Genomic DNA, 12928 nt, shown 5'->3' with positions numbered 1-12928 from the left:
TGTCTGCTAACATTGCTTCACTAGCATTCAGATTGGAAGGAGGATGATGATACAAAGGATTTTAGAGCCCAGCTAATAGATCTTAAGCAAGTATACCAACTTCAATTTATAAAATCAATATTTGATTCTTTTGAGGATCTATCTTGAGTTCTATTTTGAATAGGTATACTTCTTGATTTGACTTTCAAGTATGGGTTGGCATTATGAGAACTGATGGCAGATTTTTATTAAAAAGTTGTTAGTGCTTTCTCTAAATAGAAACATAGAAAGCTGCTAGAATGCTATCTACTGATCAATTGTGAAAAATCTGTGATGCAGTAAAATAAAATAAAATGTCAGTTTATTTTACCCTATTTGCCTGATCAGGCTGGTGGGAGCTGGAAGAGCTGTGTGAATTGGTGGGAGTATTTCTCTGGCAGATGGAATCCTAATGAGTCTTGGAAAAGAGTAAGCAAGACTTAATCTTTAATTTTGGTGGTCTCTGCTGAATGGATAATACTGTCTTATTTCTGAAATAAAACAATTTAAACAACTCTGGGCTACATTGTCTTTTTTGTGAGCATGTTTTCAATTTATTTTAATCTAGCGAGTTCATGCCTTCATTTGTGTGGTTTCTTTGTGCGGAAGCTGCTGAAGTTTTGGGGAACTGGTGTTTATTTCAGAACACAAGTTATTTGGACTGCACAGACCCTGACTGCACACAAAGGCCTTGGGCTTAAGGCTGACACTGGGAATTAATGGGGGAGGAGAGGGAGTGGCAGTGACTTAAGTTCTTCTGTTCAGCTTTAGCATGGCAAAACTCCTGTTCAGAACTTCATTTAAAACTTGCTAAGTATTCAGAAGAGTGCTGCTCAAATTTCTGATACAGCAGTGCCTGGGACCATGTAACATATGAATGGGAAAAAGCTACTTTCCTACTATATTGTGAGTTTTGTTCATGATGCCTTTTTTAAGCTTCTAATTGCTAATTAATCTTCTGTTATTTTTCATTTAAAATCTTCAATTGCAATTTACAGAATTGTCATAAGTTCATCCAGTCTTTCACAGTTCACAGATTCTATTGAAGGAGAGTTATTAATAGTTCAGTAAAGTATGCAGCATTGAAATAAAGCACTTAATGTGCCTCAAGGATTCCATGTAGCCTTTTAAATATCTGTACTGGCAGCTTTTTGTTCTTCCATATGTATATTACCCAAAAGTTCAGTTTTGCAATGTTTTTATTGCAGTTGCTTTCTTACCCCCCCCCCACCCCCCCCCCCCCCCCCCCCAAGCTCTACTTTTTGCTTCACAGGCAAGGAAAAGTGTGCCTCATGCCTCATTGCATGCTGTAAGGTAATATTTACAAAATAATGGCTAAATACACATACTGACCATGTGGTAGAAAGGGCATTGTGACACAGGGTTTGCAGAGTTTTTAATAGAATGTTTAACACAAACGCTATTTTTAATTTTACTGATATGGGCAGATAAAGGTTATCTGGACAATATCACTAATTCTACTGTAAATTGTACTAGTTTAGAGTAGAGGCTAGGCTGAAGAGACTTGAATGCTGTCAAGGCAGAGTAACACTATGCTCTAGGTGAAGATGAAGAATGAGGAAACATCTTCTGCAGTAATATTGAAATGATGTAGAATGGGTTAGGCAGTTAGTATGTATCCTCTGCGGCTGCCTTTTGTTTTAATTCAAATGGTGTAGTTGCACTTAAGATTGACCACTTTGTGATTATAAGCTGATCATGACAGGTATTATAAAGTAAAATCGTTTTTTAAAATTGTTTTTTAAAGGGGGCTTAGGCAACACTGGAAGGATAAAATGCTATTTTTCAAGTAAACAAGGTAATAAAATCCATTTATGACTATGTATTATGAGAATTAAGAGTGTTTACGTGACTTAACACAATCTCACTTGTGTTTTAACTTTGTGTTCTGCTCTAGTAAAATCAAATACTTGTTCGGTAGGTTGTTGCAATAAAATTTACAGTTACGTGTTAGAGAATTGCTCAACCTCTTCCAATTATTTTTTTTAGATGTACATCTGTAATAGTACAAGGAATTTGAAATGTTTTGAAAAATTAAAGCTTCTTCAGGAGTACCTCTTCTCATTTCCCTTTATTCCTAGACTGTTTTTTGAAGTGTTAGGACTTGTCAAAGAACATAGCAGATTCCACAATTACAGTGTGTGTTTGAAGTAGGCTGTAGCAAGAGATGAGTGAGTATATGGAATTACTACATCTTTTCTGGGCAAAAGTGTAAGGTAGGTTTGCATCAGATAGTTATTGCCTCAAGTACACTGCAAAAATTAAGACCTGAATTCGTTTCTTGAACCAGCTAGCTCATTGTCTGGTGAAAGCCATCCATGGAAACTGTCTACTAAGCAGTGTGTAGGTAACCATGACTTAGCATCCATAAAATCAATTGTGTTGTGCCAAATAATGCTATATGTGTACTCATCTTGGAGAAAAAGGCTGTTTGAACACTTGAACCACCACAATTTACCTGTGAGTGCCTGAGTATATTCTGAGTTTGGGTTCCATTAATCTTTCTTTTTAAACTTTTATTGTTATCTGCAAGTATTGCTGGGTGAGAAGGAATGTAAAGGAACATCTACCTCTTACAAGTTGCTATGGGCCTCAGTTCATGATGTCAAGAAAATATTTTGACTGCAAACAACGTAATAGATCTAGGCTAGAGATGAATCTCCAGGTACTTAACTGTTTTACAGTTTGCATTGGTTCAAAGTAACAGGTTGTAATAATACTAGTTTTGAGACCTTAAATAGCTTAATTTGGAGGTTTGCTGTGAGGAAAACTTCAAAGATGCACATAGCATGGGAATTCACTAGCAGGCTTGGCATTCTTCCATGATGTATTTTCAGGTGTGTTAAGAGCTACTTTTTTAACAACACAGATAGGAATTTCAGACAATGAACACTTAGTCATGAAAAATGCATTCATTGTGTTATAACCAGGCCTTTATAGCCTACTTTACTTGGTTGCTGGGGAAGGGGGAAGGTGCCATAGATTTTTTTCCACTGATAATAAGCTTTTAACTGAAATATCAACAGTAACCACCATCGTGAAAAGAAAAGCAATGTTCTCAATGTTTTATTGTAATACACATTTGAAATGCAAAAGAGTTTCACTTAAACTTCCCTCGTTTCTCCTAATTATTTGGTCTTCATTCTGTCTGTGGGCTGGCTTGTGTCTGGGGAGAAGACAGATGTGTGCCCTGTGACTATTTCTCAGTTCTAGCTACTCAAAGGAGGCTGACTTGGATGACTATATGGTCTGTCACAGAACACCAGTGCAAGTAAGGAAAACTCATATCTAAGTCTTATTGTACCTTAATTCTGGAAGTTTTAAAGGCACTTATACCTTCACCTCAAGTCAAACCTTTCTGCGCTTAGTTTTGTTTGCTGTAGGGTTGGGGATGTCAAACCAATACTGCAGCAGTGGATCAGTAGTGGGATCAGTAGTGATATGCTGCATGTTCTTATCCCTTGTTGATGCTAGACTACGTGAAGACATGCAGTCTATGGTAAAGCTTGACCTTTCTTCCTTGACAGTATTCCAGAATCCAGCTGGAACTGAGGTTTAAGCTCACAGTTGTGTGGTGATGACACAGGTCATGACACACAAAGCTGTACTCAAGCATAGCTTGACTCAACTGGCATGGAGGATGTAACTTAAGCAATTGCTTACAGCCATTTTGGACAGAACTGGGAAAAGATGCAGAGCTCCATTTAAATGATGATAAACAAAACTAAAACAACTTTGCCAAATACATGGTTTGTCTCAGTAATTGGTAGATTCCCACTTAGCTCTTTGATCCAGAATCGGAGGTACACCTTTATAATCTGTGCTTTACCATGATCTTCCAAATAGCTGCTAAAGGTACTGGCAAAGCATGTGTCACATTCCCTTTCTCTTTTGTCCAATTAGGAAAATACCAATGTACTTTTCCTCTGAAAACTTCTTGTGTGAGAAGTTCTGATGTCCTCCTCTTGCTTGGCTCAGGATGATTTCAGTTGTAGGGGTGGATCATGTATTGATTCTGTGTAGACTGAAGATTACTTAAAAAAAAAAAAAAAAAAAAAGCGCTGTTTGTGCAAAGGGTTGTATATTTGCATTTAGCTTTGGTTAGCTTTCAGACTATGAAGCACTGGTGTAAAAATAGCAAGTGAAGGAGCTTGATACTTAACTCGCTGGCGATGACACTTTTACAGCCTGGCTTGCTGTGTAGAGTCCATGTGACTTAGTAAGATAAAAGCTTGAACTTTGTCATGGTGAAGTTCCACCCAGTCGAGCTTCAACTCTAGTACAGTTGGAAATCTATCTGTGTTGCATTCTGAGAGGCCTTCTGAGTAACAGGCTTTCAGGAGCTGTGGTGAAGCTTATTTTCAGTCACCTACAGAGGCTTGGTAAACTTTTTCTTCCCCTTATGAAAAAAATACAGCTAAGTATTCTTTTACATCCCGCTTGCCAGAGCAAAATAGCTGTATTTTAGCTTAGAAATTTCAGCCTGACATGTTTTAAGTGACAGTGCATTACTGTGTAACAAAGCATAAGGCACAGGTTACTTCACACACTTTACACTTTTCTCAGAGGAATGTGCAGACAGTATTTTGATAATTTCTTAAACCCTGAAATGTTCACTTTAATCTTATTCAATCTCATTTAAATCATTACAAGATTATGGAATGTATCTTACCTAATTACTGGAGTCAAAATTGGATCCAAGGTTTCAATTCAAAGGATCCAAGGTTTCAATTCAAATACTGTAAAACTATAATGGAACCTCTCAAATGTCAACATCTTAAATTTCAAACAGATTTTTCCCATACTGGGAGTTCTTTTGATTTTTAGTGCAATAAACCTTGACAGTAACAATCTCATTGTTAGACAATTCTGAGTCAACAGTATCGACACAGGTGGATATGCTCTTCTACAAACAAATGGCTGGGGAAGAATTGTTCCTTTTCTGTTTTCTGCACTTAGGTCTCAGGAATCTATTTGACCTTGTGCATGTATATTGTGAGAGTCACTGAGGAATAAGAGTGATGGAAGGCAGTGTTTACAGGCTAAGTTGCAATGCTACCAAATAGAATGGAAATGTAATGTGTCTTAAGGCATTTCTGTGGCTCTGTGCTAGGGGTGGGAGCTGTGCACGTTCTCAGCTTGATGTTGATGTCTATCTGTGTCTCAGCTGCAGGTTCTGATAGAGTAGTGGCTGTCAGGAATGGCCATTGAAAACGTGTGAATGAGAGTAACTGAGTTCTTGTGGAAGCTGACATAACCTTGTATTTATTTGGACTGTACTGTTGTGCAAGACTGTGTGAGGGTGTCTAGAGGAAAAAACACCAGAAGACCTGAAACCAAATGCTAGTCTCTCACTTCCCCTCAGCTTGTCTTATTCAGTTCACAGCAGTTACTTCATCCTCCTACATCATATCCAGCCTTGGTTCCTCAGTAAAGTAAAAACTCAAACATTTTGTTTCTTCACCTTAACACTGCCTTTACATAATAGATCAAAGGAAATGAAGCACAGTAGTTGGCTGTTTGATCAAACATCTTCTTTTGACTGCTTTAGTGGATGTCTGCCCAAATGCAGCATGACTAACCCTCTGTCTGGGCAGAGGTCTGTATGACCTGTTCCCTACTGTCTCTGCTGAAGTAGCAGGTGCTAGACTCCAGCAAGTGAGCTGGCCAAACCAGTGCTGCTCTAAATTGCACAATTGTTGCTCTGCCTAAAGGTGTAACCTTTAACAGAAGTCTAACATATTTTGCCTTACTTGCATTTTTCTTGTGATTTTTCTTGTGATCTTTGTTAAACACAGTTAAATAAGGTGGTAAGTCTGGTGTTCCTATTTATGTAGCCTGAGATGAAGGAAAAATCAAAATTGGCACATATTAAACTTAAACCACATAGGCACGTAGCTCTACCTAATCATAGCTCTCACACTGTACACAGGTTTTTGTCAATGTTCCAAACTTTGTGGAGGGAAGTTGGAAAAGAGAATGAAGAAATGTATAGCCATTTTTCCCTGCTTTACTTATTGCATATTATTGTGTGGTCAAAGGTGCTTTTGACATAGTGTTTTTTTCTTAAATGCTTCTTTCTTTCTTGAGGTCTAAAATAAATTATAAGCTACTTTTAGTGGTTATACATCTGATTGGTGTATATGTTCAAGTTTATAAAGAATGCAGGATGAAAGTACCATCACACAGGTGTTGAAACTTCCTTAACTTTGACTAAGATCTGTCAGTATTTTAATAGATTCAGCTTTTTGCTCTCAGGTTAAGGCTTACTATTTACTATTCAGTGTTACAACTCAAGACACTGAATTTACTTATTTCACTAATTTCTAGCTATTGATCTGAGGTGCTATATATAAAGTGAAGTTTGCCACTAACACTGGCATTTCTTAAAACATACAATTTTTCAGAGAAAACTTATAGAAAAAAATACTTCACTTTAAATTCAAATTTTTCAATATCATTTCCAGTGGGAATTCTGTCCTGGACTTCCTATTTTAAGATATGACTGCTGGAAAATAATAAAACTTGAATTTCAAAGTAGCTGGAATAAAGGCTATATTCTAGAATGTCCATTGACTATATTGTATTTCCATTGTTCTTCAGACATTTAGAGGAGATAGTCTAGTGGTGGTGCTGATTTCACTTTCATTCTGTTTTTTCATGTACCATAACTTCTTTTACTTGTCATCTTTATGATTTTCTGTTGGGTTGCATAACTGTAACTTGTACATTTCATTTTTCTTCTTTGGCCCTCACAGTGATTATCTTGTGTAAAATCTCACCAAGCTATTAAATATTTTGCTGAGGTAATACAGACAGCCTTTCATCCAAACCTATGTTATATGCTATTTAAAAGTACCGATAAGATTGATAAAAGATAGCTGCAGAAAAGTTTGGCAGCTCCTCGTGTTTGCTCTGGCATTGATCCATACTGCTTAGGCTTTATCCCATGCTTATCCACAACCCTCCATACCAGTCTTGCTCAATCTTGCATACTGTTCTGTGCAAATGGTCTTCACCTAATGGAAGCACTTGCAGCTCTTTTTTCTTATTGTAACTTTACTGGGGTGCTGACTGTTAATGCGCTAGAACCAAGCACTATTGCAGGGTACAAAACCAAATGCCATTCTACAAAATCAGATCTTCTTATCTACCTAAAGAAGATATTTTAAAAGATTACTTCAAGTAATTTTAAAAGGCTATTCGAAACAATGGTGGTGACTTACAGAGGACTACTAACTGTATCTTCTTAAGGTGTGTTTCTATGAATAATGGTTTGTGAAAGATAGAAAAGTGGTGGCATTCTGAGTCCTGGTTCACTCTTTTTTTTCCATCCCAGTTTTCAGAAATCACTTTTACTCCCATGGTTCTGGAATTGCACTTTGTGCTGTTGACCTCTAAACATGATTGCACACTTTCCAGAACAGAAAATAGTTTAATAACAAATCTCTTAGGTTCTGGCTGGCTGTACTGGGTTGAAGGTTTTCAAGTAAGAGTCAGTGCTGAATACTGCTTAGTCTGAAGTATATAATTCAGGCAATCATTATACAAACAGTACAAAGTCCATTCATTATCTAATCAGTGGCCTTCTTGTATTCTTGTATCTTTCTTTTTATCAGATGAGATTTTCCTTTATTAACCTCTTAAATTACATTGTTGTGAGCAATGGCTTTAATGGCCAATATTCAAATGTATATTTCATTCACAAGGTCCCTCTTCCAAAAGTTAGTATTACTTCAGTGTCTGAGGATGTACTTGCAGTGGACATGCTCTCACTGACTCCTGAGAAGACAATGGCTCCTCTTAAGAGTGGACTCAAAGTACCTAGATTAGTCTCTTTCTCTGCCTTCACCTTCTGACTGGTAGAGCCACAATCCACATCTGCTCAGGCAATAACGTTCACTATTGCACTCTCAAAGCTGCCTTACACTTGATGTTGATGTGCAAGTCCGTTGCTCACTTAAAACCTTGAGTTTGGATCCTGCCCTCTTGCACTCTATATGTCCAGTGCTTGAGACCAAACGGCTGCCTCAACCTTGCTTGAATCCAATTTAAAGAGTAGCTAGGCTGTATTCTGGAGCAAGAGCTCTGCCTCACAACTGCTATTCCTGCAAACCAAACTTGCATAAACAACTCTATAACTTTGCACTTTTACCTGCTTTCTTCAAGATTAAGTACCAACAGTGGAAGACTTTTCACACAGGTGTCTAGGTGATTAAAGATAAACAGCAATGTTCGGCCTACTGCTAGTCATAAGATTTTTGAACCTATGAAATGCAAAGACTTGTCTTAGCCTTAGTTATAATTTTTCCTCATTGATGTTACAGCTATAGAGAAGGTGAGATACAAGTCACCGTGGACTTGAACCTGGTTGTGACAGGCATTACAGGGCATTTTTTACATGCTGGTACAGCTATTATGTAAGCACTGGTTGCACATAAGTTGTCTTCACAAAGCTGGTGTGGAGAGTACTCTCTTGTGCTATAGGTGAAAAGTGCAACTGCTGGAAAAAAAATTCATCCAGTGCTCCTGCAATTTACAGTTGTTTAGAAGAGCTTTGGATTAAAAGCAAAACACACTAAATAATTTGTGAAGCTTTATTTATAAGAAAAAAAAAACTGTTCTGAGAATGACATATGAAAAAGTTTTCCTAATGGTAAAATTTAACAAGAATTACTTTATTTTCATTTATTATATTTTATTCATAGCACATAACGGTCTTTCAAACTGAAGGAGGAAATAATTCCAAGCTAAATAGTAGGGGAACGTGTGAAAAATTTACGAGTGTTCAAGATACTGGAGTTTTGGTTGAGACCAAAGTTTTGCCTAGCACATGGCTGTTTTAGCTCAATTGTGGCCTCTGCTGGAATATCCTGGTATTGCAAATAGGTATTAAAAAAAAAATAGCCGAGTAGAAACTTGAAAAGAGGAATTGCACATTTATGACAAAGTGGTCCTACTGGAATACAAGAATAAACTGAAAATAAAATGGATTTATGCATCCTTTTAATGTAAGGAATGTTCAGCGTGATGCAAAACAACTCAGAATATGGTTGTATTGCCCAGTTTCAGTTTTACAGTCACAGATTGGTTTTATGTAAAGAGTTCTTCATTTCTGATGTCATGATGGCTGTTGCACTGTGCCTTGCTCATGCATGTAACCCAGGAGCTGCACTTTGTGCTGTAGAATGTAATAAAGGTAAACACTTGGTGACTTTTTTTTTTTTTAATGTGTATAGATGGAAATAGCTTCTTCACAGATCTGGAAATGCCTTGAGTGGCCTGGAGACCTCCAAAGGAATCTGTAGATGCTGCATGTTTGAAGACAAGATGTGGATGCTCTTCTGTACTACTAAGACTTGCTGCTCTTGTTTTGTGTTCCTGCCTTCCCATGGATGAGAGAGAGTAATTGGCTGGGCTTCAGGACCCTGTATGAACGATGTCTTAAAAAAGCCCACTGGGGTGAAGAGCATGGAAGCTGTGATTACTAGTGCCATTTCAAAAGCAGACATGGGTAATGAGAGAGGGTAATGGGGAGGGATGAATGAATTTAGTCCTGGAGACATATAATGTCAGCAATATGAAGCTCAGTGGGAGAGCACTGCTGAGAAAAAACATAGGCAGATCTTCATTTTCTCCTTCTCCTTGCAATGCAAATATTTGTGCAAATGTCAACTTCTCTTGCTTCAAAGATGCAAAGAAAGTCAAGGCTTGAACCTACTTTTGGTCTGATAATCTGGTTAGCTGGACCAGCATGAAGCTCATCACCCTTCTCTTTTATTGGATCTACTGTATAGCTTGGAGGGTTTGGGATGTGAGAACAACTGTGTGTGTGTCTGGAGCTGATAAATTCCTGTCTGTTCCCCTACTAATTTGTCTTACCATTTCAGATAAAAATTCTTCTAATATTTGACTGGCGACAGCACCTGTATGCAAGCTCTTCGCTATAAATAGCGCTGAAAAGGTCACCTCAAGGGTGAAGGAAAATTCTCCCTTGCAGGATTTTCACTGGATAAACAACCTACTTTGTTCTGAGACTTCTTCTTCTAGTGATTTTAATGTTTTCTTTAAACAAGAAGAATGTATTATTTGGCAAATGGTCAGTGTGAGAATGTCACTCCAACTTCGATATTCAGTCCAAATTAAATCTCGGTTTAAAAAAAAAAATGATTTTTCCCAGTTTTGTATTCTGGGAAGTGACAGCACATATGCAGAATACTGTAATTAGGTTATATGCCTGTTTACTAAAAATAGAACAAAAGAAAGAAAGGGAATAATATTGTAGTTAAGTTTTTACTTTGTATTTAATGAGAACTTGTGTAGCGTGGAAAATGTACTAAGAAATGTTCTACAAAATCCTTTCTAATTCTTCTGTAGCTCATTTTGGAGAGGATTTCACTGGAACTTGTGATGCAATTAGCGCATGCGCATGTTTTGCACCTTGTGCCTCCAGGAGAAAGGTTAAACCTTTCAAAGAACGTTGTTCAAGATCAGGCTGCTCAAACTTGCTGTATGCCGAGCTTATAGAGTGAATCTTCAAAGACATTACTGCATGGAGCAGTAGTATAATTCTTTTTCAAGCTTGAAGCAGTAATATGCAATATATGTATTTCCATTTGTGACAGAAAGTTGCTGAGTAAGAACCAGGTCTCTATTTGTTAAGACTTGGCAGGGTTTTACAGAACAGGCTCTGAGAGCTGAGGTTCTTCCAATTAGTGCTGGTTGGTGCTGCAGTTCATAACAAAGTCCTTGGCCTCCATATTTCCACTGTGTTAGAGGCAAGTAGTGATGGGTATCATCATGCCTGAATGATAGAATTGCACTCTTATTTATGTGTTGTCTAGAGGCATAATCAGCTTGAAATCCGTGCTTCAATTAGTAAAATGTTTATCATTTATTGCTGAAACAGGCTAAGGCATTTTTCTGGCATGTGGAAGGGCTGACATATGGGTTCAATTTTTGCTTCAACCTGGCAAAATGCAGGTTGAACACAGATGTCACTAAGAGTGGTAATCGGGGGGCAGGATTTTTCTTGAAAAGCTGTGGTTCAGCTTAGATGATGCTTTGCAAGAGAGAATTCCAAATGGCAAAGACACGGTGCTGCAAAATTACATGCTTCTGAAGACACCATAAGCCTGTGCAGCGCTTGTGCCTCCCTTACAGATCTGTTATTTTTGACAGCTTAGGATAGTACTAGGTGGGAATCAGGATGTAAAAGTTGGTGTATTTTTTTTGGCTGAGAGCCTTAATTATGATCATAGAATCATTAAGGTTGGAAAAGACCTCCAAGATCATCTGGTCCAACCATCACCCTACTACCACTGTCACCCACTAAAGCATGTCCCTAAGCACCAGGTCCGACTATTCCTTGAACACTCCCAGGGATCGTGACTCCATGACTTCCTTGGGAAACCTGTTCCAATGCCTGATTACTCTTTCTGAGAAGAAATGTCTCCTAATTTCCAACTTGAACCTCCACTGGAGCAACTTGAGGCCATTCCCTCTAGTCCTATCACAAGTTATCTGCGAGAAGAGGCTGATGCCCTGCTCCCCACAACTTCCTTTCAGGTAGCTGTAGAGAGCAACAAGGTCTCCCCTAAACCTCCTCTTCTCTAGACTAAACAACCCCAGTTCCCTCAGCCGCTCCTCATAGGACTTGTGTTCCAGGCCCTTCAGCAGCTTGGCAGCCCTTCTCTGGGCATGCTCCATGGCCTTGATGTCCTTCTTTTACTGACGGTCCCAAAACTGAGGTCCCTCTGCAGGGCCCTTATGCTGTCTGGCAGATCGACACTTCCCTCCAACTTGGTATCGTCTGCAAACTTACTGAGGGTGCACTCAATTCCCTCATCCAAATCATCAATAAAGATATTAAAGAAGATGGGCCCCAACACTGACCCTAGGGAACATCACCGGTGATGGGTCACCAGCTGGATTTCACTCCCTTCGCCACCACTCTCTGGGCCTGGCCGTCCAGCCAATTTTTAACTCAGCAAAGAGTGTGACTGTCCAGGCCGTGGGCTGCCAGCTTCTCCAGGAGAATACTATGGGAAGCTGTGTCAAAGGCCCTGCTGAAGTCTAGATAGGCTACATCAACAGCCTTTTCTTTCTGAATAAAATAGGTTTTGAAATCTGTTTTGAGATTTAAAAAAATTGACACTTGACTTGGCACTTTAATGTCAATAGCTGAACAGTTTCTACTCTTAGAGACATTAAGGATCTTTATTGTGTCATGCATAGATGCTTCAGTGGCACAAGAAGGCAGCATATGAGAAATAAAGCTGTATCTTTTTTACACTACTTTGGTCTTAGAAATAAATGCCTTATATGTTTCAGGAGGATTGTATTAAGTTGCTTTGGTGGTTGACTATACACTGCATTCAGGAGCGTGGGGGAACAGCTGAACAACTTTTGTTCCTGGCTGAAATTACACACAGACTTGGTTGGAATAAATTACGTCAACACCATTGGTCACAACACTGACAATTTGCAGTAGTCTTTTTAAGACTTTCAGACTTTTTAATACATTCTTTCTGAACCATGCTTAAACAGGCCTCAGGGAGAGGCTTTTTTTTTTTTTTTTCCTTTTACAAAATAAATTAAAAAAAGAGTTCTAGGCTGTGTGCTCAGCCTTATGGCTAACAGTATCTGAAATAGCCTTCTGCGCTGTTGGCCATGTCTGTGTGGTGACTGAGGGCAAGCAGGAGGGAAGCTCTGCGGCCACGTTTCCCTCATGGCCAGGGGAAAGCATTCTGGGCTGCACCGCCCAGATTGGCCATTTGGGGAAGAGATTGAGATGAGGGCTTAAATTTTGTGAGAACTGTTCTGATTAGTGTTATCATGTCCTCTGTACTTTCATTCTTACTGTGAAAGAAGAGTCAGTCATAATAAA

This window comes from Cygnus atratus, chromosome 5 (assembly GCF_013377495.2).
Source record: "Cygnus atratus isolate AKBS03 ecotype Queensland, Australia chromosome 5, CAtr_DNAZoo_HiC_assembly, whole genome shotgun sequence".
NCBI classification, from domain to species: Eukaryota; Metazoa; Chordata; class Aves; order Anseriformes; family Anatidae; genus Cygnus; species Cygnus atratus.
The sequence above is the reverse complement of the archived record's forward strand: the minus strand, read 5'-3'. Positions refer to the sequence as shown.